Source organism: Ailuropoda melanoleuca, chromosome 2, assembly GCF_002007445.2.
Source record: "Ailuropoda melanoleuca isolate Jingjing chromosome 2, ASM200744v2, whole genome shotgun sequence".
Taxonomy (NCBI): Eukaryota; Metazoa; Chordata; class Mammalia; order Carnivora; family Ursidae; genus Ailuropoda; species Ailuropoda melanoleuca.
In genome coordinates this window covers 157,864,462-157,888,687 of record NC_048219.1, presented here as the reverse complement: position 1 = coordinate 157,888,687, position 24,226 = coordinate 157,864,462, and the positions used below count along the sequence as shown (strand labels likewise).

The 24,226-nt window shown below is 37.8% G+C and overlaps 1 protein-coding gene across 1 annotated transcript in view; it reads left to right on the top strand.

Annotated features, from left to right (window-relative positions):
* TMEFF2 (transmembrane protein with EGF like and two follistatin like domains 2) overlaps nt 1-24,226 on the top strand; it is a 223,050-nt gene that overhangs the window by 126,602 nt on the left and 72,222 nt on the right. The gene's annotated exons all lie outside the window — the stretch shown is intronic.

Genomic DNA, 24,226 nt, shown 5'->3' with positions numbered 1-24,226 from the left:
TACCCAAAGGGAGCAACCCCAAGTTCAGAATGAGGTCTTTGTGGCATGATAGCGGAAAAAGGCAGAGTTACCCCTTGTTTACACACCTCACTCTTACACATAGATCTTTCAGGAAAACAGCCAATTGCTCTTTGTTTCCTTCATTGTGCAGACTATGTTTGTCTAGAGGAGTTTATGAACATTTTGATCAAGTTGGCTAAGAGATTAAATCCTAAATGTTCTCACCACAAAAAAAGAAATAGTAATTATGAGACATGATGGAGATGTTAGTTAACACTATGGTGGTAAACATATTGCAACATATAAGCATATCAAATCAACACATTGTACACCCCAAATTTATACAATGTTATATGTCAATCATATCTCAATAGAGTTGGAGGAGAAAAACAGTAATTTTGATCAAACTTTTGTGGATGGAGAGAGCAATTCATCTAAGGGACAAGAAGAGAAAACTAAAGGCAAGATAATTTTTGGCAAGAGTAAAACAGTCTGCACTTAAAATATATTAAGGATTTTAAGGATTCCAAAGGAGCAGCTGGAGTTCTTGGGGTAAATTAGTCAGGTACTTATAGGTAAACACTACAGTTCGGTGAAATAGCCACCCATTAATAAAGGCAGACATCAGTAGAGTTTCCATATCTGTCAAACATTTCTCACTAACAGGCAGCTAGCAGCCAGGTGAGAGTTTATGTACTGATTTGACCGTCCTGAGGTAAATAAATATATATTTTCCTAAGAACATCTTGGACATCTTAATGGCTAAAGAATATATGGTTCCCAAACTTAGCTGATCATTCGAATTACTTTGGAAATGTTTAAAACACACTAATTCTTTAGTTCCACTTCAAAATTAATGAATCAGAATTTCAGAGAAGTAGGGCTTAAAATTTAACTTTTCTAAAACTCCCCAAAAGAGTATGAAACACTGCTCTAAAATAAATGACTGACTCAAAGAATCTTTGCTCCCTAAATGCTTTAGGGCTCCATATAGTCATAGTCATTATATATTAAGACACACAGATAGGAAATGTATCCTTTAGGGGCGCCTGGGTGGCTCAGTTGTTAAGTGTCTGCCTTCGGCTCAGGGCATGATCCCGGCATTCTGGGATCAAGCCCCGCATCAGGCTCCTCTGCTGGGAGCCTGCTTCTTCCTGTCCCACTCCCCGGGCTGTGTTCCCTCTCTCACTGCCTGTCTCTCTCTCTCTGTCAAATAAATAAATAAAATCTTAAAAAAAAAAAAGGAAATGTATCCTTTAAATATCCCATTTTAAATGTTTGCTGGTGACCACATCTGTATTTCAACATCATTTTTAAAGCTGTTAATTTTCTTGCTGTCAATTATTTTACTTTTAAAAAAAATTCACACGGTTTCCTGATTTTTTCTTTCCATTCCCCTAGTTTCTCGTCTCTTCAGTGATCATCTTTAGGTAACATAGTTCGTTTTGCAAATGCAAAGATTTAAGAAATGAGATAAATAACAACTAAAAACTACTGGTTCCTTACTATGGATTTTGGTCCATCCGTATACTTTTTCTTCTTAGCTACCTTCAAAATAACCCTAGGGGTAGATTCCACCATTATTTCACTTTGCAAAGAGGAAACTGAGTTTTGAAGTGGTTAAGTGGTAGGGCCACAGTAAAGATATGAGGTGAAAATAACTAGAAAGTGTTAGCATTAACAATTCAACCAAAGATGTAATTAAGATCATATTTCTTTCCTGCCATGTCTGGAATAATAAGATAGCCAGATTGCGAGCAGCTTAGATGTAGTGACTCAAGGCCTGCGGGGTTAGAGCTGGTGACAAGGGAGATGCCTGCAGCAGGCAATGGGAAAATGTCCAGGTGGGTAGTGTCACTCCTGGTAGGCATTCTAGCAAAAATTCAGATCTATGGTATGAGGGCAGGTGGAATGACGAGATATGGACAAGGCTGGTGGCATCAGAAAGATTCAACACTAGGTCATAGGTCCCAGTCTTCAGAAAAGAAACTCAATTACAAAGGGAACAAGGAGAAGGGCAAAGGAGAACTTCAATTATCAAGGAACTGGTTATCAATCAGGGAAACAGAAACGCATACGGGCAAGACTGGATAGATAGCCACTTGCCGGAACTGGTGTAGAAAGCCAAACCTTGGCTACAAGGGGCTGAGACAAGCGTCTAGATCTCAGAAATAAATTACAAGGTCAGAATAAAACCAGCAGCAAGGCTGACTGGATGCTGAATCAGTTAGCTTTTGGCTAGGACATCTTGTACGCCCCCAGCCTAGAGACAAGATTAGTTCCAAAATGGGGAATAAAGCTGAACCTCCAGATGGGGCTAAGTGGCTATAGCTGTGAAGATTAGAGGGATGCAGGGGGCAGGGAGCCAAGAAGATCATTATACTTCCCAGGCAAGAATGAAAAGTTGTTAGCATTTAAATAAAATGTACTTAAAATGTCCAATGTAAGCAAGGAGGAATGGTGCTAAAAATGGTAAGTGTATTGATTTTCATTTACATAAATACCTTTGTATGTTAACATATTGTATTTAGTTATGACCATGAAGGGCAGATTGGAACAGCTGAAGGACACAAGAATAAATGAAAGCAATAAATGAAATTAAATAGGCATGGAATGAAAGAGGCAATAAAGTATGATAGGAAGCAGTTGGGGAGTGATCTGACTCTAGTACTAGTCAACTGAAGCAAGGGAGCTTTGATGTGCTGTTGATTTTGGATGAAACCCTGACCAGGTCCTCTCGCAAACATAAAACACTGCATATGCTGTGTGGCAACAAAGAGTACAACTCAGTCTTCAATTTTACTTTTTCCTTTGATACTAACCTACAATTTTATGCATACAAATCTCCTCAATCCTGCATTATGAAGCAATAAGAAGATATGAAATACTATTATGTTATTATTGTATCTGCAATATTGAAACAAAGATGAAAAATTAATTCCTGATCTTTTTTCAACCCTGGCTGAAAAAATTAATATTTTACATTTCACCACAAAAATTAAGTCTAGTTATTCAAAAATGCTTAAGTACTTTCTGGATGAAGTTAAATCTTTGTTAGAATTAAAAAGCCAGTTGATCAATTATAAATCAATCAATCAGTTGATCTTCTTTTCATAGTTAGATGAGTTTTTGAGTTACACAAGTCACACTGGACATGGAGAAAGATAGATGATAGAGATAGATGATAGAATAGATAGATGATAGATAGATAGTAGAAGGGTAAGGAAAATGGAGGAAAAGGAGAAAAAATAATAATTAGAGGATGGCATTGATAAACCACGATCCTAAACACATTACATTTTAATACCTTTGAGAGACTAGCTGGTTTATAAGCTTATATAAGCCCCTCACTTACATTCTCTGATTTCATTTCAAGGTTTTTCTCTTGCCTTTTTCTTCTTATGGATAACATCAAGGCTATAGAAATCAGAAGATAGTCAGGTTTTCTCAATAGCAAAGTTATATTTATTGACCTAAGTGTAGGAAAGAATTAAGAATTAAGCTTCCAAAAGAGAAAATTAGAAGTCCACATGGGAAATAGCTCACAACACAGATATATCCTCTCCTATATGGAGGCATCACTTTACTCAGGATGGGCTTCAAACAAATGGAACACCTGTGCAAAGAGATGTGAAAGCTTATTTACAGGGAAGGGGTTAAGAGGGGAAGGAAAGAAGGGCTTAAAAGATTGCGTCTCTTGATGTCTAGACTGAAAAAATTCAAAACTAATATGTTTATACATCAAAGAGACTCTCAAATATATCCTGCCAAATATAATTTATAAAGAAAAAGAATGGCTTATAAATAAGTCAAACATAATAAAATTGACTCATTGCAAAGTAATAAAGCCCCGTCTGATAGCACTGGGAATACCAACTTATGATTTCAACAAATACTTCTGATACTTGGTTAGTTTTAGAAACAGCTTTTTATTCCCTTAATTATCTTACCTGATAAATTATTTCAGTTAGTCCAAAGTAGGTCAATGGTAACTCTCTTTGCACTGGGAACTACTCCTAAGAAGTAATTAGCCTAGAACTTTCTGTTGGTCCTGTCAGTCAGAAATAGTTCAGAGCCCCGGGGTTGATACTTGATTTAATATAAGAAAAAAGCAAGCTGATAGCTGGGTCTGATCACAGGAATGACTAGGTAAGAAATTGGCTCTATGCCTAACATTTCCAGGGTGTCAGGATAGATCAAGGAAGGGAGCACAGGTGTAAAAGCAGATGTGGCTCATGACAAATGATATAAAGGGACAATTTAAATTTTGTGTATTTGCTTCCCATTTTTAACTTTGCTTTTGTATCGTTCTCTACATGCTACCTAGGCGCCATTAGCAAAATCATATTGGCTAAAATGCTATTAATTCCTCAGTAGTCATTCATTTTATCTTTGAAAACATTAATCACGTTTTCCAGTTTCACTGCATCACATCCTTGAGTTTGACTGCAATGGGAAGAAAGGAGAAAAGCAAAGTAGTTGCAGTAAAATGAGTTCAGAAAAACTGAATGAGCATTCCTGTTTTTCTTTATTTCACTGATGTTTCATAACTGAGACAGGGTGTGGGCTTTGGCATTCCATTTGTGAGTGTCTCTTACAAAGACAGTTCAGTTTGAAGTCTTTAACATCTTGCTTCTTTGATCTGAGAAGGCTCCTTGTCACTAGGAAGACTGTGTGTTGCTGGCATCGTTCCCACTCTTAATGCATTTTGGACTGTGGAGAATCATGAATATTTGAAGCAGGGCAATGGCCATGGATGATCGCCGGCACTTGATTTCACCATACATATAAGCAAATTAGGCATCAGGTCCTGCTGACTTTAGTGCTTTTGGATTATGAGTTTGATAGGGAAAATTAAGACATCTCTGAGGAGAATACAGAAAATTATTTCTTTTAAAACTACTACCAGTCAACAATTGAACAAAAGGATTGTGTTGCATTTGGAAAGTTTCCAGTTGTTTTCTACTAAGTGAAAAGAAGATTGGTTAGGATTATATATGGGATATCTAAAGAAGAGGATGCTGATTAGTCACAAAATTTTAGTGATCTCAGAGTCCATTCATTCTCCCCTCAGGGTGTTTGCCTTTTATGGATTCCTTTGCTCTCTTGCCCCAGAACTATAAATGTGCTTGCCATAATTAGGACTGACTTCTAACAGGAGTTTACTCATGGAGAGACTAAAAACACTCACACAGGGGCGCCTGGGTGGCACAGCGGTTAAGCATCTGCCTTCGGCTCAGGGCGTGATTCCGGCGTTATGGGATCGAGCCCCACATCAGGCTCCTCTGCTATGAGCCTGCTTCTTCCTCTCCCACTCCCCCTGCTTGTGTTCCCTCTCTCACTGGCTATCTCTATCTCTGTTGAATAAATAAATAAAATCTTTAAAAAAAAAAACACTCACACAACAAGAAAAATAGGTCTGTTCTTGAAAATCCAAGGTTTTTGTTGCATGTAAATATGGCTTCACGAGAAAACCTTTTTGATTTCAAGTTTCCTATAGTTGGGAGATTGCTTCCCTCAAATTGCCTCTTCTCCTCCAATGTGAAGACAGTGCAGTCACCTCTGAAAACTGCCATGGCATTTTCTGTTTCTATACGTGGGTGGGGAACTGAAGAGTAAAGACAAATCTCTTTCTTTTTTTATTTTAATTTTAATTTGTTTTAAGATTTTATTTATTTATTTGACAGAGAAAGAGAGAGCACAAGCAAGGGGAGCGGCAGGCAGAAGGAGAGGGGCAGGGAGCCCAATTCGGGGCTGAATCCCAGGACCCTGGGGTCATGACATGAGCCAAAGGCAGATGCTTAACCAACTAAGCCACCCAGGTGCCCCTTTTTTTTTTTTTTAAGACTTTATTTATTTATAAGACAAATCTCTTTTCTCTTCCATGTCTCCATTTGCCCAGAAAGTTTTTCCAGAGACTGAAATATGCAGCTCCAGATTTGGGGTAACACACATATTTCCATTCCCACAATTTAAAGGGAAAATGCTGATATTTTTAGCTAATCCATAACCAAATGTAAAAGTTTGATTTTATTTCCTTCTTTTATTCTCTACTTATCTGAATCAAGAGGGGAAAATCTTGTTTATTTTTTAAATTCCACAGAATGAAATATGATCTAGAATGCAATTCGAGTTAAAGATGACTAGTATTTGTTACATGGTCTGTACAAAGATCTGTGCCGACAAATACCTTATCTGTGACCCAGACTTCCTTCTATAGCAGCTGCCAGAAAGTAGACAAACCCACAAACAGAATCTGAACACTTTAAGTGTCATTTTGAAAGATAAATGAATAATAGTGCCACTTCGAATGCACAACAGGCAACCTCAAAAAATAAGCAACAAATAAACAACTAACCCACTCTCCAAAAATGGAGCGTTCTACTTTGGAAAAGTAAAACTTAAAAAATAGAACTGAAATTTGAAAACAAACCATGGTCTTTAAAACAAAGGCTTATCTCAGGTCTTTGGTGATGCTGGGCTCCTTGGAAAGGAACTGGATTTTCACCTAAGTTCTGAAGCCTTTTGAATTTTTCTCAGTAACGATGCAACAACTGTGCTATCACACAGTGATTAAGGGAATTTAATTAGGGTGTGACAGATAGCAAACACGATCTGGGATGGACTGCCCAGAAACACAGAATAAAGTATTCTCAACTTTTACATATGTTGTATATATATATTTTTTATCATTTTTATTTAGATCATGCAATATAAATCACATAACTTACATTTTATATAAAAATAATGAAATACTGCACGAAGGCAGAACAAAGGAAACAAAATTCCTAAGTACATATTGTGTTTCTACCACTACCACTAACTTTGTTTTTGTTACTTGTTTCTCTTTTTACTTGCTGTTTGAATCTTGTTTTGGTCTGTCCCCTGCTCATGGGATGTTGCCTTATTTCTGATGCTTGCTCACCAAAAGCTCACTCTCAATTTCCTCTTGACTTTTCTGAGTCTCAGTTTCTTTTCTTTTCTTTTCTTTTTTTTTTTTTTTTAAGATTGTATTTACTTGAGAGAGAGAGAGAGAGAACAAAAGGCTGGGAGGGACGGGGAAGGGGAGAGATTGAGGGAGAAGCAGACTCCCCACTGAGCAGGGAGCCCGCTGTGGAACTCGATCCCAGGACCCCGGGATCATAACCAGAGCCGAAGGCAGACGCTTAACCGACTGAGACACCCAGGCGCCCCTGAGTCTCAGTTTCTAGTATACTCTGAGTCAAAGATTCCTGTTCCATGTTCCAGCATCCCAGTGTAATGCCCCAGTCTCAGAAATAAAAATATAAATCTCATAGTTATCAAAATATCAGAACTTTCAAAAGTTTGTTTCCCATGTGGCAGGCACCATTGTAATGTTTACATTCATGGAGCTATTTAATCCTTTTCATAATCTCGTGAAGTTAGATACACTAATAATTCCCATTTTATAAGAAAGAAAACTGTGGCACAGAGTAGTTAACCAAAGTCGTTTGCCCAAAGCCCAACAGAAAGTGGGAGTGCTAGGATGTGAACCCCATCAGCCTGACTTCAGAGACCACCACTCACTGTCTTCTCAGATATTTAGTGACATAAATTGTGTGTGTGTGTGTGTGTGTAGCAAACATCATGTGTATACACACATATACTGAATTTCACATTGTTTTCTTGAAATAGAATATGAAAACCAAGACTTAAATGATGAAATCCACCACTAACAAGTCCACATTGTCTATGATGACCTCAATGTATTTTCTTTCTCACTAAGTGTATATACTTTACTTCCTTAGGAACTATGTGCTTTTCCTTTTTTGTTGTTGTTGTTTTGTTTTCATGGAAGCATTGAATTATGTGTGGAGAATATCCTTAGGACAATATGCGTGCCCAATTAGATGAGGTTATTAGGCATAAGGTGGCCAAGAACAGACAAATCTTCACCAAAACCTGGTTATTTTGAGCTGCTTTAGCTTCACATAGCTGGTGTTGAAGTGACAGCAGCAACCCTGATGATGGACCAGGGTGAACACTATTTATACAGTAACTACTGATAGGTTTCAGATCCCTTCTTTTCCAGACAGGAGGCATGCAACACAGCTGTTACAGACGAGCCATTTAACACTCCTCTTTCCTTCAGTGCTGGTGTGCTACTCTCAGCATCACTTCAAAGGGCAGAGAGCACTGAGGAGCCCCGAGGAGATGGCCCTGTCCAGTAAGCCATCTGCCAAGTGAAACTGTCCTTAGTATCTCTGGGAATAGCTGATGGGCTGCATGCCACTTTCCGAGTAGCAAAAGAGAGTTTGTTACAAATGCATACTCTTACTATAAGACAGAAATTGTGATATGTAGAGAAAGAGGGAAAAATCACTAAATTAAAGGGTAACTAAAATGGCCCGTATGCCTGTGGGTTTTAATCCCTGTCCTAGTGGCACTGCCCTGCTCTATCTTTCTATTTGGCACTTAAACATACCATGTCAAACCTCTTATTTCTCAATCTAATGTAGCTTCTTAAAGGTTACATTAAAATGGATTTTTTTTCTAATTATAAAAATGATACATGTTTATCACAGAGAATTTGAAAAAAACTAGAAATATAAAAACTCCATTAAGATGTCAACCCATCATCCCACCGTTCCAAGATAACCACTGTAAAAGGTATATTTCCCTCCCACGTCTGTGTTTATGTATGTGTGCATACACGTGTCTGTATATGTTTTCAATGAAAATCGATTCATATTTTTCACATCAACAGAGCCTCTCTCTTAAAAATTTTACTTAACATTAAGACTGAGTTTGGAGATCGTTAGGAATGCTAAACAAATTGATGAAGAATATATTTAGATTTTAACATGATTTAGGTGGTCCATATTCTAATTATCCTTTTAAAATTTATGCACTTCTCAAGACAAATGGATTTGAGAGTAGTGTCCTAACATTTTCGATCTGAAAAATTTACCAAAACCTCAATCCCTTCTAAGTGTACATTAGACATTTTTCTTGGTTAACTCCAAGAGACTGGATAGTATGTGTACTGAAAACATTTCATTGTCTGTATCCAGAGCATTCATAATAAATAGCTTTCTGAGGTATAAGCGTTATTTACAGAGAAACTGTCCTCCCAAAGGTGTTTTAAATTGGGTAGAAACTGTTGCTAGTCTTCAGTGGTTTACTTCCAAATAGTAATATATTGTATGTGTTGGTTCATCTAAACAACAAATCAGCAAGCCATCCTCGGCAGCCAGCATCAGTCTGTTCCAGACACATTCCCCTACAAACAGGATGTGTACTATCTAATAGTGATTGAACAAATTGCAGAATTACATGCAACACCCAATTGAACAATCAATATTACTAAAGATCTAAATGCTTATTATAGTAAAAAAGAAGGAAAAGAAATGGAGGAAAGGGATATCTGATTTTTCCAGACCCCCAGCCAATACCAAGTAAAATTACTCAGGAGTGGATCCATTCATCTCTTCATCACTAAGCTATGAATGAAACATAAGAAATCAGGATGATACACTTGGGACAGATGATCTTCTAAAGATTGTTTAAAACAGCTCTTTTTTTATTCATTGCAGTCTTTTCAAAGTCTTTGACGTAGTAGTTTACTCTGTTCTCTGAGCTCATTCTAAAATGAGCTTTCTACAATCAAAATTGTACTATCCAGGAAAATAAAAGTAATACTAGACCACAGCTAGCTATAGTGTCTATAATCAGCAGCTATTAAGACATGTGTTATACACAAAAATTGGGGGAAATGCAAAAATAATAAAAAAATAAACTGCTAGCTTCACATTAGTGAAAATTAGTGATATATTTCTGTAATAAACATAGATACCTACATAAACATAGTACTTTATTTATTTTTAAAATTTATTTATTTATGAGAGAGAGTGGGGGGAGGAGCAGAGGGAGAGAATCCTCAAGCACACTCCCCACTGAGTGTAGAGCCCAATGTGGGGCTTGATCCCACTAACCTGAGATTATGACCTGAGCTGAAACCAAGAATCCAACACTCAATTGACTGAGCCACCCAGGCACCCCATAAATGTAATACTGTAAAACATTCAAATATAGTATTGAATTGTCGATTATGACAAAGAAATAAAATATTTGATTGAAATGTGCATTTTAATTCTAATTGATTATACTGTTCTTGAAAATAATAACTAAGCATTAGTAACAACTTACTTTGTGCCCTGTACTCCTCTAAGAGCTTTGTGTTTATTAATGGATGTAACCTTCATAAAACTAAAAGTTAGGTGTTATCAGCATTCCAGTTTTAAATATGATGAAATTGAAACACAGAGGTACTAAGTAACTCACCCGAATTTTTAGCTCTTAAGGTTCAAAGTCAAGATTTGAACCCAAAAGCCCCACTGTAAACTGGGGCCACATTGGGGAACTTGCAAGACTCAGAGGAGTTTTACGTTTTCTTGGGGAGACAGAGAAAGAAACATGTTTAATTAGGCTGAAAGTCAAGGGCATCCTCTATGAAAGCCATGTGGGTCATCTCATTTAATCCTTCACAAAGGTGCAGTAAGTTAGGCCTTAATTGTCCTCCACTTACAGAAAGGAGGAAACCGAGTTTTGGGGAAATCAATAACATGCCAAATACATGTTGCTAGGTAGGGGCAGTTCTTGAGTTCAACCTCAGATTTTTTCAATATAATTCCAAGCTGCATGCCCTTTCTATTGCATAATGCTAGAGGGTGGATGTCAAGGTAGAATTAAGGTAGTTAAGGAAACTGTCGTTCCAGAGGGAAGAATGGCTTATGATTGAGATTGCCTGTAGTCACTGAAGGGCTGGAAAAGTACCCATAACCAAATGATGGAAGACTTTGTTGTCAAATATATTAGTAAGGGTAACACTGTTACTGGTCGGAGAGTCCGCATTGTATAAATGGAGGTCTCAGTCCTTGAATTCCCCACAAGAAGATTATGTGGGGATCCATGCTGAAATCGAGACAGCCAGAAGGAAAGTAGCAAGCACAAAGCAGTTTATTAGAGCAGAAAGTACACTCTCGAGGTGGGGGAGTGGTCAGTTTCCACAGGTAGTTTTGGTATTGGATATTATCTGGGCTGAGAGGAGCAATGATGGATGTACAGTGAGGTGGTCTCTATGAGGGCTGCTTCCAATCATTCGGAAACTCCTCCCACACGTTGAGAGGGGGAGTTTTTGACCCTACAAAGTTTGTACCAGAATGCTCCTGGTAGCCTTTCTTCATCCAGTCGGGTGTTCCTGCAATGCGAATGCATTATAGTGAATCTAGAGATTACCCTGGGACAGAGAGATGAGGAGAGCCCATGCTCTGCACCTGTGGTTCTTCATCTCTAAGACCCAAGGTCTTGGAAGACACAAGGTCAGGATGTTGTGTCCGGGCTTTTTTTAGCTTATTTATCACCATCCCTGCCTCCAGCTCCTGTCCCTATCATTCCCCTTCAAAGACTTGGGGCTCTGCCCAGGGGAGTTCCTTCCACTACTCAAGTCTAGCTTCTACCTAACAATACTACATGTTATAACAGATAAGTGTCAAATTCTTCGAGGTGTAACACACACACACACACACACACACACACACAATTTCTTCCTTTTATCACCGTTCAAGCAAGTGTTCTTAGAGAGTCTTCACATGGTCTTTCAGGAACTGTATCTCTTTCCATATCATGGGCCTGCCTTTCCCTAAATCACTGAGGTTCTATTCATTCATTTAATAGAAAGCAAAAGAGAAGACAAGATCATACATGGAAATTTTCATCAGCCAGTCTGGGAAATGGCGTTTCTCACTTCCACATACATCCCTTTAGCCAGAACATTTGCTACGTAGTAAAAGTAGCATTAAGGAGAAAGAACCCAGTAATGGAGTTTGGTGATGGCCCTAAAAGGGAGAGATTGGAATCAAGAAAGCTGTACAGCGGCAGTAGATATTTATTTAGCATGGACGGTGGGTCATCCTCTGTCTGAGCCCTGACAATACCATGTATGACATGAAGTTCCGGCCCATAAAGAACTTATGTTTGGGAGAGGTTCTCATCCAAGATGGTGACATAGACATGCTAAGAAGAGGAAAGATGGGAGGGAGGGATAAGTGATAAAGAAATAAAATAGTAAGCAAGCAAGATACTTTCAGTTAATAAATGTTCTTAAAATCAGGGTCCTGGGAGAAGGAGATGCTACTTAAGATTGGGTATGTGGGGAATCCCTCTCTGAGATTGCCACTGGAATCAAATAGGGGGCAAAAGCCAGCTTCACAAAAATCTGTAGAAACAAAATTCTGAGCAAAGAGAACCTTTGGTCCAAAGGCACAAGAATGCAGGTGAACTTGGTGTGCTGAAGGAATGACTGAAGCTTAGTGCACCTAGAGCCAGAAAATTAAAAAGAAGGTCTTAGATGAAGCTGAAAAGGGGCCTGATCCTGAAGCTTCTAGCATGCCTTAGTGACAAGTGTTGATTTTATTGTAAGTATACTGAGAAGCCTTTAGATGTGTTAACATGGAAGTGACATGATTTAGTTACCTGCACTGTCACTCCCTCCTGAACTTGCCTAGACCACTCCAGAACATAGTCACTGCCCCCTTCTCCCATATCCCACAGCACTTTCCCTCATTTCAATCTTGTCAGTACCTAGTTACCTGAAAGCGTAGCTATGTGATTTCCTCAAATGAAATGTAACCTCCCAGAGAGACTTGTATATAATCTGTGGCTCCCTCAGTAACAAACACAGTTCCAAGAAAGCACTTAGGGCCTGAGTAAGTACATGAATACATGAATGATGAATGAATAAATGAAGGAAAGAAAACCAGTTAAAGGGATAAGGAGCAATATCCCCTTGTATTTGGAGCCTCTGATGGGCTTTTCACTCTCACCGTGTCACTTGATCCACATGATCACAATGGGTGCGTGCGGAAGAGTCTGGTTATAGCACAATTATTAGAAGCAAGAGATTAGAAAAAGAGTCAAAGAGAAATGAAGATTTTTGAGGCTGAGCACTGGGGAAGAATAATGGGAACTGGGATCAGGAGGTAGAGTTGATTTGGAGAATGAGAGGAAGGTGGTGAGAAAGTTACATTCTGATTCAGCTGATAAAAGGCAGAAACACGTGGAATGCCCCATAGGCAAATTAAAGGTTAAGTTGTGTGGTGCAGACAGGAAGAGCTGCAGGCATTCAGAAACATCTAATAAAGAAAGTGAATTTGGGAAGGAGCAATGAAAATAGACCCTGGAGTAGCAAAACGTGAGACTGCTAGATAAAAGGGCACAAAATATTTATGAAAAATAATTACCAATACAAAACTCTGCCAAGTTCTTTCCTTTTTCTGGCATAGTAACTGGCAGTGTTCAAGTAGGGGACGGCTTCATCATCCTGGGCCCTTGGGTGAAACATAACATGAACAAGAAATAGATCTTTGTTGCTTTAAGGCACTGAGATGTTGAGGTGGGATGTTTATTACTGCAACATAACATCTTATCCTAACTGATAAACATGAAATCAGTGAGAAAACATAGATGTGGAGTGAGACTGACTCTTGAGACAGGAAACAATGGGGAAATTAAGGGTCATTAAAGAAGACAGAGACTCAAAGTTGGCAGTTGATCCTTACTGCTGTGGTTTGAACATTTGTTTCCCCCTAAAATCATATGTTGAAATCTAACCTCCAAAGTGATGGTAATAGAATGTGGGGCTTCTGGGAGGTGATTAGGTCACAAGAGTGGAGCCTTAATAAATGAGATTCGTGTCCTTATAAAAAAGAACTCAGAATGCTAGCACACCCCTTCTGCCTTGTGATGTTATAGCAAAAAGACAGCCATCTGTGAGGAAGTGGGCACCACGGGACATGGTACCATGATCTTGGATTTCTCAAGAACTGTGAGAAATTAATTTCTGTTTTTATAAGCTACCCAGTTTCTAGTATTTTTATTATAGCAGCCCCAATGGATCAAAACATTGGCTAAGCTTCCAATGTGTTTATCCCAAAGGCCTGGCGGAAGGGTGGCCCTGTAAACTTAGCCGTAGATATACCCGCTGCCCATCCACGCTCCACCCAGTGAGAAACAGGCTGTCCGTCTTCTTTAGGGGGGACTGGTGAAGTCCTCCAGCTGGCCAGCTGTGTCACCCTCCCTGCCTCCTCTTCAGGCCTAACATGCATTAGGTTGACTTGCTGAGGATCAGGAAGTTGAGAGGACAGTTAGTGGTGCTTCCAGACCTCCAGCACCATAGTACCTATGAAAAAGGAGGAAAAAAGCACTGGAGATAATCAGAATCAGAAGCATAAAATAGGACAACAATTTATAAACAGGGGAGAGCAAAATGCTTGTTTGGCTTCTGATAAGAGGGATACATTTAGAGAGAGAAAACCAAGCTTACAAGAATAAAGCTGAAATTAATTTTCCATATGAGGCCTACAAATATAGAGACTAGTAAAAGGAAAAGAAAAAAAAAAGGAGACTAGTAGAGACGAGAGACTAGTAAAAGGAAAAAAGAAAAAAAAAATTTCTTCCTATAATGTGCAACATATTTGTGATTTTTCTCCCCCTTGGGGGGGTGAGAAAGAGGGAGGAAGGGGGGGGGAATGAATATCTTTTTTAACTCAATCTTCGACTACTTGTAGTGACCTAATTTTAAATTTGAGGAATTATACTTAAAATATATCTGAGAAAACTATATTCATTGGCCATGAGCCAAGAATTCGAATCCTGCTGGTCATATTTTATTAGACAAAAGCATGTTTTGATGGATGGATAGATGGGTGGATAGATGGACAGGGTGATTGTATGAATAGATATATACCATATAGGTAGATAGATATTTTGAGGCAGATCAGTGTCTTGAGAGACCATAGACTATGTGTAAAACAAACAGAAGGCAGAAGGCTGAATGAACTTTCATGCTAAAATCGGTCTGAGAGCTCAGATACTGAAGTCAGACTGTCTGAGCTTAAATTTTGGTGTTGCCACTTACTTCTGTGTGGCCTTAGGCAAGCTCCTTAACCTTCCTGAGTCTCACTGTTTTCATCCACATAAAGCGAATTGGAACATTTATTATATAAGGGTGTTAGGAAGGTGCATAAGAATAGTATTCACTAATGAGTTCTGTTTGAATTTTTTATTCATAAACATATATCTCAATGTTTCTCTTTGTCTATATCGTAATACATTATTGTTCAGACTGTGATTTGGAGAAATATTATTCATTTTCTCATGACTGGTGACTTGTATGATGGTGTCTTAGCTTATCTCAGAAATTCATAAGTCTCCAAAGCAGCCTTTTAAATAGGCCTTGAATCCTAGCACTTTTTCTACTGAAGTGGGAGATGGGAAGAGAGTGAAAACAAACTGATTATTTGGGATTGAATAAATGAAATGAATGCTTTGAATTATTTGTTGTACTTCAAAAAATAGTATAGGTGTTAAATAGATTAAAGAGTTTAAACCATGAAAAATCACACCATTCCAAATTCTTAGGAAAGTTATTTTTTGTTGTTGGGGGGAAAAAAGAGTTTAATTTACAATATAGATAGCAATTGTTCACACTATTGTTTGTTGATTTTGTGTTAAATCCAATGCTAAATAGTTTATAAAGAAGATTATGTTTAATATACAAAAGGATCCTATGAGGGTTGTTATCCTTACTTCACCAGCGAGGAAACTGAGGCTTATAGGGCCACGATAAACCGTATGTCATATATTATGGCTCATAAGTGGAACGAAGCAGGATCTAAATGTAGGCAATCTGGTTCCAGAGCCCAGGCTCCTCACTACCACACTAAATTGCCTCTCAAATAATCATAGTGCGTTAAATCTGGCTGGATGGGACCTTGGAGATCATATAATCCTGTCTCTTTGTATTACTGCCTGTAAATGTAAAGCAGACAGAAGTTAAACGATCTGCCCAAGGTTATACACTTCCATCTTTTCCTCTACATAATAACACACTCTCGTTTAAAGCTCATTTCTAGGATTTATATAAACTAATGGTGAAGTCATGACATTTTTTAATTGAATGCTCAATAAAAGAATAATTTTCATCTTGTTTTTCCATCTCCTGTCCATGGACGAAATGTAAAAACATGTTGTGAAGCCAAGAGTCCTTATCTCCACTAATAGCCTGCTTTTTCACGGGAGGAGGAAAATCATCCTTATGCTGAGTCTGTTTTAGACGAAATAGGCGTGTAGTCATTTTCTTTGCGAAGAACACCTCTGAGGCATTAAGGGAAAGGATGTCAGGACTGACCTTCTAAGTCAGATAACTTTAACTTACAGCCAACACATGACTTTAAGAAAAGCGTAATCTCTCTTACACGGCTAGTAGTACACCTTTTCGAAGGTCCTCCAGGTCACTTCACTACAGTTCCAGGCAGCAAACCAATGGGGCTAACAGGGCTCTGCCTCTTCAGTAGACCGATTAATTTTAATTTTATTTTTGAATGTTCATTTTTTATTTCATCAATCTTTACTGTTGCTTTATTCAGACTTTAGAAGAGATATGTACAAGTATGTATAGTTATTGAATAATCTTCTGATTTCAAAGGTGGGAGTTACTTTCCCTGAAAGTTTACAAAGGGGTCATTGCTACCTTTTACAAAGCCAGAAAGCAGGAATAACTCCAGATCACTTTCTTCGAAAACTACATACATGGCTGAACACAATTTAAAATCTGTTAGAGGTGAAATTTCTGTTAAAGGTTCTCCACAAGAGTTTATTCTGGTCTTTTACATAAAGGCCCAGCTCCCTCACTAGTTTTGTGATGTTAGTTGAGTTATCTAAACTTTCTGAACCTCAGCGTCTCTGTCTATAAAGTGGGAGAGCTAACTGTCTACGCACAGGATGCTTATAAATGTTAGATGCTAAGATGTCTAGGACAATCCTTGGTACTCAGTAAATATCTGATACTATCTTTGTGAGTTCAGCATCCAATTATAATACATTCATCTAGTCCTGAGGCTTCAATTGCTACCTTTAGGCATGTGATCGACAAATATTTTGCAGCTCTGACCCCCAGGGTCTGAGCATTCGTTTATTTATTTAACACATATTTATTATCTGCTATGTGTCAGGTGTTGGTCTAGGTGCTGTAGTTACAGAAGTGAACAAAACAAATAAAAAATTTCATTATTGAGCTTACTTTCTATTAGGAAAACATGATAAATAAGTAAATATAAGTAGTTTATTAGAGATAAAAGCACAGGTTAAAAAAAGCATGAAAGTAACATGGAACTTAATTAGGACATATTGAACACATGTTAAGAAAGTGGGGAGTGAATATTATACTTTTAGAGTGTTCAAGGAAGGCTTTCGTAAGAAGGCAAAATTTAACAAAACGATGAAGGATATGAGGAAATAAACCCTATAGATATCAGATCAATTATGTCCGATAGTATGACAAACATTTAAGTACCAACCATGCGCCGTGTATTTTAGGTATCTCCTTCACTCCGCATGTCCAAATTTTATCTATCATCTCCCCCCTAAACCCATTACATCTGCAATGTTTCTGGCACCACCATTTTTCTAATCCCTCAAGTGAGGAATTAACTGTGTCATATATGCACATTCCCTTTCCATTCCCCTGTCCATACACACCAATGTCCATCTACTCAGCTGCCAAGTCCTACAGATTTTCCTGCCACAATTCTTTCACATTTGTTCTATTCTTTTTTGTTTCTGTTGATACCAGTATATTTCAGACCCATATTACCTTTACTTGGACTATTTTAATAGCCATCTATTTGGTGCCTCAAATCCAATCCATGGTGATCAGTTCAATCTTCATAGACATCAAGGGACTTGTCAGTTCATAGTTTCAAAATCTTCAACATTCACTGCCTTAACAATATCCAGGATCTGGGCCAGCTCTCTCAGATTCCCATGGACTTCTCATCATTAAACGGGATGGTTATAGCAAGCTCATGCGTCATATTCTTACAGCCCAGCATCCAAGGGCAGGAAGGAGGAAGGCTCTGTCTGAAAGAAAACTTACACATTGCCATCACCACCTGCAATGGCAGACTTCTTTTCTTTACCGTTTGTGTCTCATATTTGGGCTTCTAGCAATCATGGGAAAGGGAGAAGACCAAACAACATGCACCCCCCCCCAAAACATGAGCTTCCAAAATCTGAATAGGATCAAGAATTCTTTAACAAGAAGGAGAGTAGGAGTAGATTTTGGATAACAACAAAGAATTTCTGCCAAACCCTCTACCGAAGAAAATATTGAGTATGACACTCAAGCCTTCTGAGATCCATCTTTCTGAGATTTTTTTTTCCTTTTATAGCATGCTTTAACCAGTATGTACTCTGATCTCTCCTATCTCCATGCCTTAGATCAGTTGTTCCCAATGTGCGGTCCAGGAACTTAGATATTATTTGACTTTTTCATTCTCGTTTTCATACAAATACACAGTGGAGCTTTCTATAGGCTACTTAATATGTGTTATTCAACAGATTCAATTAGAATCTAGCTTTCTTCTATTAAGTTAAACATTATGGGATTTTCAAAAATGTACACATTGCCATTTTTCTCACTAATGTTATTCTTAGAAAATATCTTATTAAAATGTTATTTATGTCAATAAGCAATAAGTATATTATTGTTTTTAAATGAATTAATAAACATGAATTTTTAAATGCCTCAGCTTTAGTTTCTATTGTGGTAAATATCAATACCTATAATTTGCATAAATAAAAGTTCTTTGAGGCCCTTAGTATTTTTTAAGACTGTAAGGGTCTTGTGATCAAAAGATTTGAGAAGTGTTGCCCTAGCCTAGATTGCATAGACTTCTCTACCGGCAATGCCATTTCCTCCATCACTAAAGCCAGAATATTTCAATATCCTAATTTTAGAAGTGACATGCCATCATCAAGTTTGTCCTTTGCAGGGCCTGCTGCAAAAGGAAAATGTGATGTCCCTGGTTCGAAAAGCAGAGAAAAGTTCTATTAAAGGCATTCTTCCTTTCTTCTGTTAGTCTCTCTTTCTTGTGTTGTCATAGTGATGTCTATTTGCTATGTCATTCTGAATAGAAAAAGAATAAAATTTTAAATTATTAATATGTATTTTACTGTTAATTTTTATATTGTGCAAAGCCAAGTTTAAATGCAAATATAAGAGCTTTTAATTTGTATATAAAGCCACTAAAATTATACAGTCATACTTTATAGCTCATATATGCACATACATCTCATTCTTACCAGAACAGTGGAAACTGCTACATAAAACTAGCTCAGCTGCTTTTATTTTATGTCCTGATGCTCACACAACCTGCCAACCCTCTCTACCTTTTGTTTACTGGCAGGTAAGAAAGGACCAAAAGGACAAGGACATCCAAAAGGACATCCTTTCTTTTCCCTGCTAAGTCACAATTTTTAGTGCAAGTGGTCGGTTAATTGAGGGAGGTAACATGCAAAAAAAAAATATATGATGGAGCTCCTTGGTCATTCATGCTTCTTAAGATGCTATTGCCTTTTTCCTATGCCTAAGCAAGTTATTTGAACAGAAAGGACATCATGTCAGGCTGTCAGTGTCCCATTTACTCAATTGTAGAAGTAAACTGCTGACTTTGTACTTGCTTTGAGGCTCACTGAACTCCCATGAATCAAGGCTCCACTGGGATACTGTGCTCATGGAGCATCACAAACATTTATATGGGAATAGGGTGGCCAAGAAAATGAGACACACACACACATACTGAATCTCACCTTTCTGCTCATGTGCAAGCTCCATTGTGTCACTGAATTTCACTTATTGAAATTCAAAGATAAAATTTCAAGTTGATGACAACAGAACATTAAATCAAGTGCAGGGCCTGTGTGGACAGGTCATATATCCATGAAACCAGCCCTGCCCATCACTTTTGCTAAGAAGAGTTACTGGATCCAGCCCCACACTCAAAGGGAGGGGATTACACAAGGAAATGAATTAACAAGTGGTTGGGGTCATTAAGGGCCATGTTGGATGCTGTCTACCACACTCACATCATTTTTCTCTTTTGACTTGCTCCTGTCTCCCTTGTATTCTGTAGTTACTTATGTGCATATTATCTTCGGTACTGTACTAGATGGCAATCTCCTCAAGGACAGGGTTCCTCCCCAATATGCATCCTGGCACTCCTTTGTTATATGTAATATGCAACCCAGAGCAAGCACTGAAAACATGCTTATGGAATGAGTGGATAAATGAATAAATGATGTGGAAGCTTGATTTATATTCTGGTGAGTGGTCTTTGGAAAAACAATCAATAAGAGAAATTGACCTTAATGTATTCCTCAAATGTTGCAAGATCTTATGACTGATTGCCTTTGTGATTTCAGATTCTTATCTTTCCACAAACCACATATACTGGTTTCTTTTTTTACCCCCTTATCATGGACCATCTTTCCCTTCACGCATGGGTTCTTTCTGACCTCTAAAAAGTCTGACTTAGGTTATTGTCATGAATGAATCATTGTATTTGAGAAGAGAATTAATGATATAAAGGATAGCTGGAGCATATCTGGAGAAACCGTTCCATTAGCATTTACATTTTTATTTTGGACTACATCAAAATGGCAGGGGAACTACGCCCTTTTAATGGTTTGCACATGTGGTCAGGCATTGTGTGAGCAAATAATGCTTCCAAGAGCTTGTATTCAATTTTCAGAAAAAGAAAATAAAAATGAGCAGAAGCCTTTGTAGATCTAAGCATTTTCTTCAGTTTTCTTCATTGGTCTAGCCCATAATGCATAAGCTTTCACTTCCAGATCTGTTTCAAGGGTCTTTTATAATGACAGAAGCTAAGTCTTTGTTTCCACGGAGCAGAATACAAAATGCATCAGTGCGCCATTTAAGAAAAACTATTTTGTCAGTCTTGTTTATGCACTCAAGATAATACAGTGTTTTAAAAAAAGGCTGGACCCAGCCTCTGCCTGTTTATTCAGGATAAACAGAAGCATCCCTTTTGACATTGTAAGAACAGGATGTGTGCTAATTTCACCAAGTAAAAGTCACTGCACTTGGCTATATAAACCCTTGTCTAGAGCAACCTGCTCCTTCACAATATTGTGAAGGTACACATAAAGGATAATACGATGATGCACATCAAATATTAATGCCCGTCCACACATAGTCATCTATTACAGCTGCAAAGTGCCCACTCCAAGCCACGGTAGGGTTATGCCTTTCTTCACCTTTGTCTTCACACTTCAGCTTTCCCTCTTCCTCTGATGCCCAAACAAAACAAAGCACACTGTACCTTAACCGACAAACTCCAGGGAAATTCTGGCAACAAAGTGACTAGTGTCCTCACAGTGGTCTATTTTCTTATGATAGAATACCTATTGGCTAATGTGTGATCAAGAAAGGAATGATATTTTCTGTTTCAGATTTATGATAATGTGAACCGAGCAAAAGTGAGGGCTATGCAGGAGCTTAGGGGGATGGAGCGGAGGGCAGAAGTTCACAATGTGTGTTTATTTCTTTACCAATTTCTTACCAGCATTTGAGCAATAAATGCATTGAATTTTCATCATGTTTCATGTAAGAATGTATGAATACCCAAGCAACAATTCAACTCTGCAGTTTAGAAATAAATGTGTTGGTTAAATAGTTCAGTCGAGTATATATTTTTCTCTTTGTACAAAGCTACAAAAGCTGAGCTGCTTCGGGGTGCACTGCACTCAGACATTCCACCTCCCCACTGTTTATCACGCCCCCTGGAGCCAGCACCCATCCCATATCCTGCTACATTTTAGACTAGTACCACACCTAGATAGGAAGGAAGTACTGGGAAATCTGTTTATGCATTTCTAAATATCCCAATTTAAAAAGACATATGCCAGAAGTCAAAGTATTGCTTCCAGACGGATTTTCTATTACACTGGCACATCTTCAGATCTTTTCCTATAGAAAACGCAAGTACTGAATTTTATACCATGATAATATGCTGAAGCAGGAATTTTGCTTTTCATTACACAGAAAAACATTTCTACCCTTTATAACTGATGGCTGAGAGAGTCACCAACTTCTTGGATTTGAACTGTGCTGTTTTCTATGTCTTCCTCAACCAGCATGCTTTTTTTCTTTTTTCCTTTATTTATTTATTTATTTATTTATTTGAGTGATAGAGAGAATGAGGGGAAGGAGCAGAGGGAGAGGGAGAGAGAAAATTTCCAGCAGATTCCCCACTGAGCGCAGAGCCTGTCTCAGGACTCAATCTCACCACCCTGAGATCATGACTTGAGCCAAAGTCAAGAGTTGGAGGCTTAACCAACTGAGCCACACTGACGCCCCAACCATGCGCTTTTTTTTTTTAACAAAAATCCTATATTATAGTGAAAGGCTTCCCTGTGTGTTGCATTTCTTTCTCAGATTAGACGTTTCACAGCACTAACTTAACCAGGAAGTTCACAACTTGATCATAGGCCCATCATTATCCCCTACTCAATAATTCAGAAGTTCATTAGAAATGCCTTAAATTGAAACTGAACCACCATTAACAGTCCTAGAAAAGTGGGCATCATTCAAGCAAAACTACCATAGGCACTTTCTCAGTCACCAACACAACACCTGATGTAACTTAAAGTATGGATTTCTCACTGACTGCCGGGACATTTTCTCCAGATCAATTATTTAGTCCCAACTGAGTAAAGGATCTGATCACCTCCCTTCATGGGGACATTAGGATCTGACCACCTCCCTTCATGGGGACATTAGTCTATCTCCTTTTACATTAGGCAATAGTACACCTCATTCCTCCCCTCTTTGTGCATGCCTCTCTGTTCCTCGTTAATTTTCTCCTGATCGACCAGCCAGCTCTGGACCCCTGTGGTTATAGGAAATTATCCATGCAATTGGCCTCATTTAGAAAACTCTGTGCATTAAGAGGTGGCAACATTATTCTTCTCAGAGTCCAATATATGTTTATTTTTCATGCTACAGCCTTTCAATGGTCACTGACACAGAAGTAGACACTGAATTTAAGATGTGTTTATAGAAACCATCGGACGACTGTTAAATAACACTGAGGATAGACTCTAAATTAAGTGCTTGAAAAAGTAAACTCTAGCATCCATCTTCCTATACTTAAGGTAAAAAAAAAAAAAAAAAAAAAAAGCACAGCACAGAAAACACTGACCCTGTATTCAGAGTGTATATTTTAAATTGTGTCTTCAATATTAGAAAATATGTCTGGTATACACAATTTATAATAAGTAAATTCTAACTCAAATTTTTAAAATTTTTTTGTAGAATTGCTTTTAGAATTCCATTCAAGAACTACCAATGTTCTCTACATGGTGTATGACACTAAACATAAGGAAACATTCCACTGAATTTGATAAATTTCATAACTTCTTTTTTATTTTACTCATAAAAAGACAAGAACCCATCCAATTTAAAAAACACAACAAAATAACAAAATACTGAAGGGCACCCATGAATTTTTTACAGGCTACAATCTTATGCTGTATTTAAATTGAAATAATGTGTTGCTTTAATGTAGCTTGTGTTGACTTAATGCAACTTGTAACAAAATGGAGAACTGAAAGTATCCATAAAATATAATTCCCTTTCAGTATGTATGATAAATCAACTAGAAAGAACCTCATATATGGGAAACACATTCAAAATTATTTTATGAATAAAGAAATATGGGACTATTGTGCTTTCACAATAATAAGTAAGTGCATCAGGGAGATTTGTTGCAAATACATCTGTGAGCTGGTCCAGCTTTGGTCCTGAAGCCCTCCCATCTACAGTGTTCTTTCACAGAATTTCGGAGGAAACACTATTTAGGGTTCCTCTTCCTTTAACATGACTTTTAATCACTTTGAAACTTGTGATCTTCCATCGATGTGAGTTGCTAACCCTTCCTTCAAAAAGTATAACCTGTCCCAAATTCAGGTAATCTAAGGATAACAGAAACATCCCTAAAAAGGGATGAGGGGAGCGAGCTCTCAGTTTAATATTAGGTTTGGCTAGCAAAGCTAATGAAACTTTTTCCTAGTAATTAAACAACAAGAAATATAAGCGATAGATTAGATAGATAGATAGATGATAGATAGATAGATAGATAGATAGATAGATGATGATGATAGATGATAGATAGATAGATAGATAGATAGATAGATAGATAGATGATAGATAGATAGATAGATGATAGATAGATAGATAGATAGATAGATAGATGATAGATAGATTGATAGATGATAGATAGATAGATGATAGATGATAGATGATAGATGATAGATAGATAGATAGATAGATAGATAGATAGAT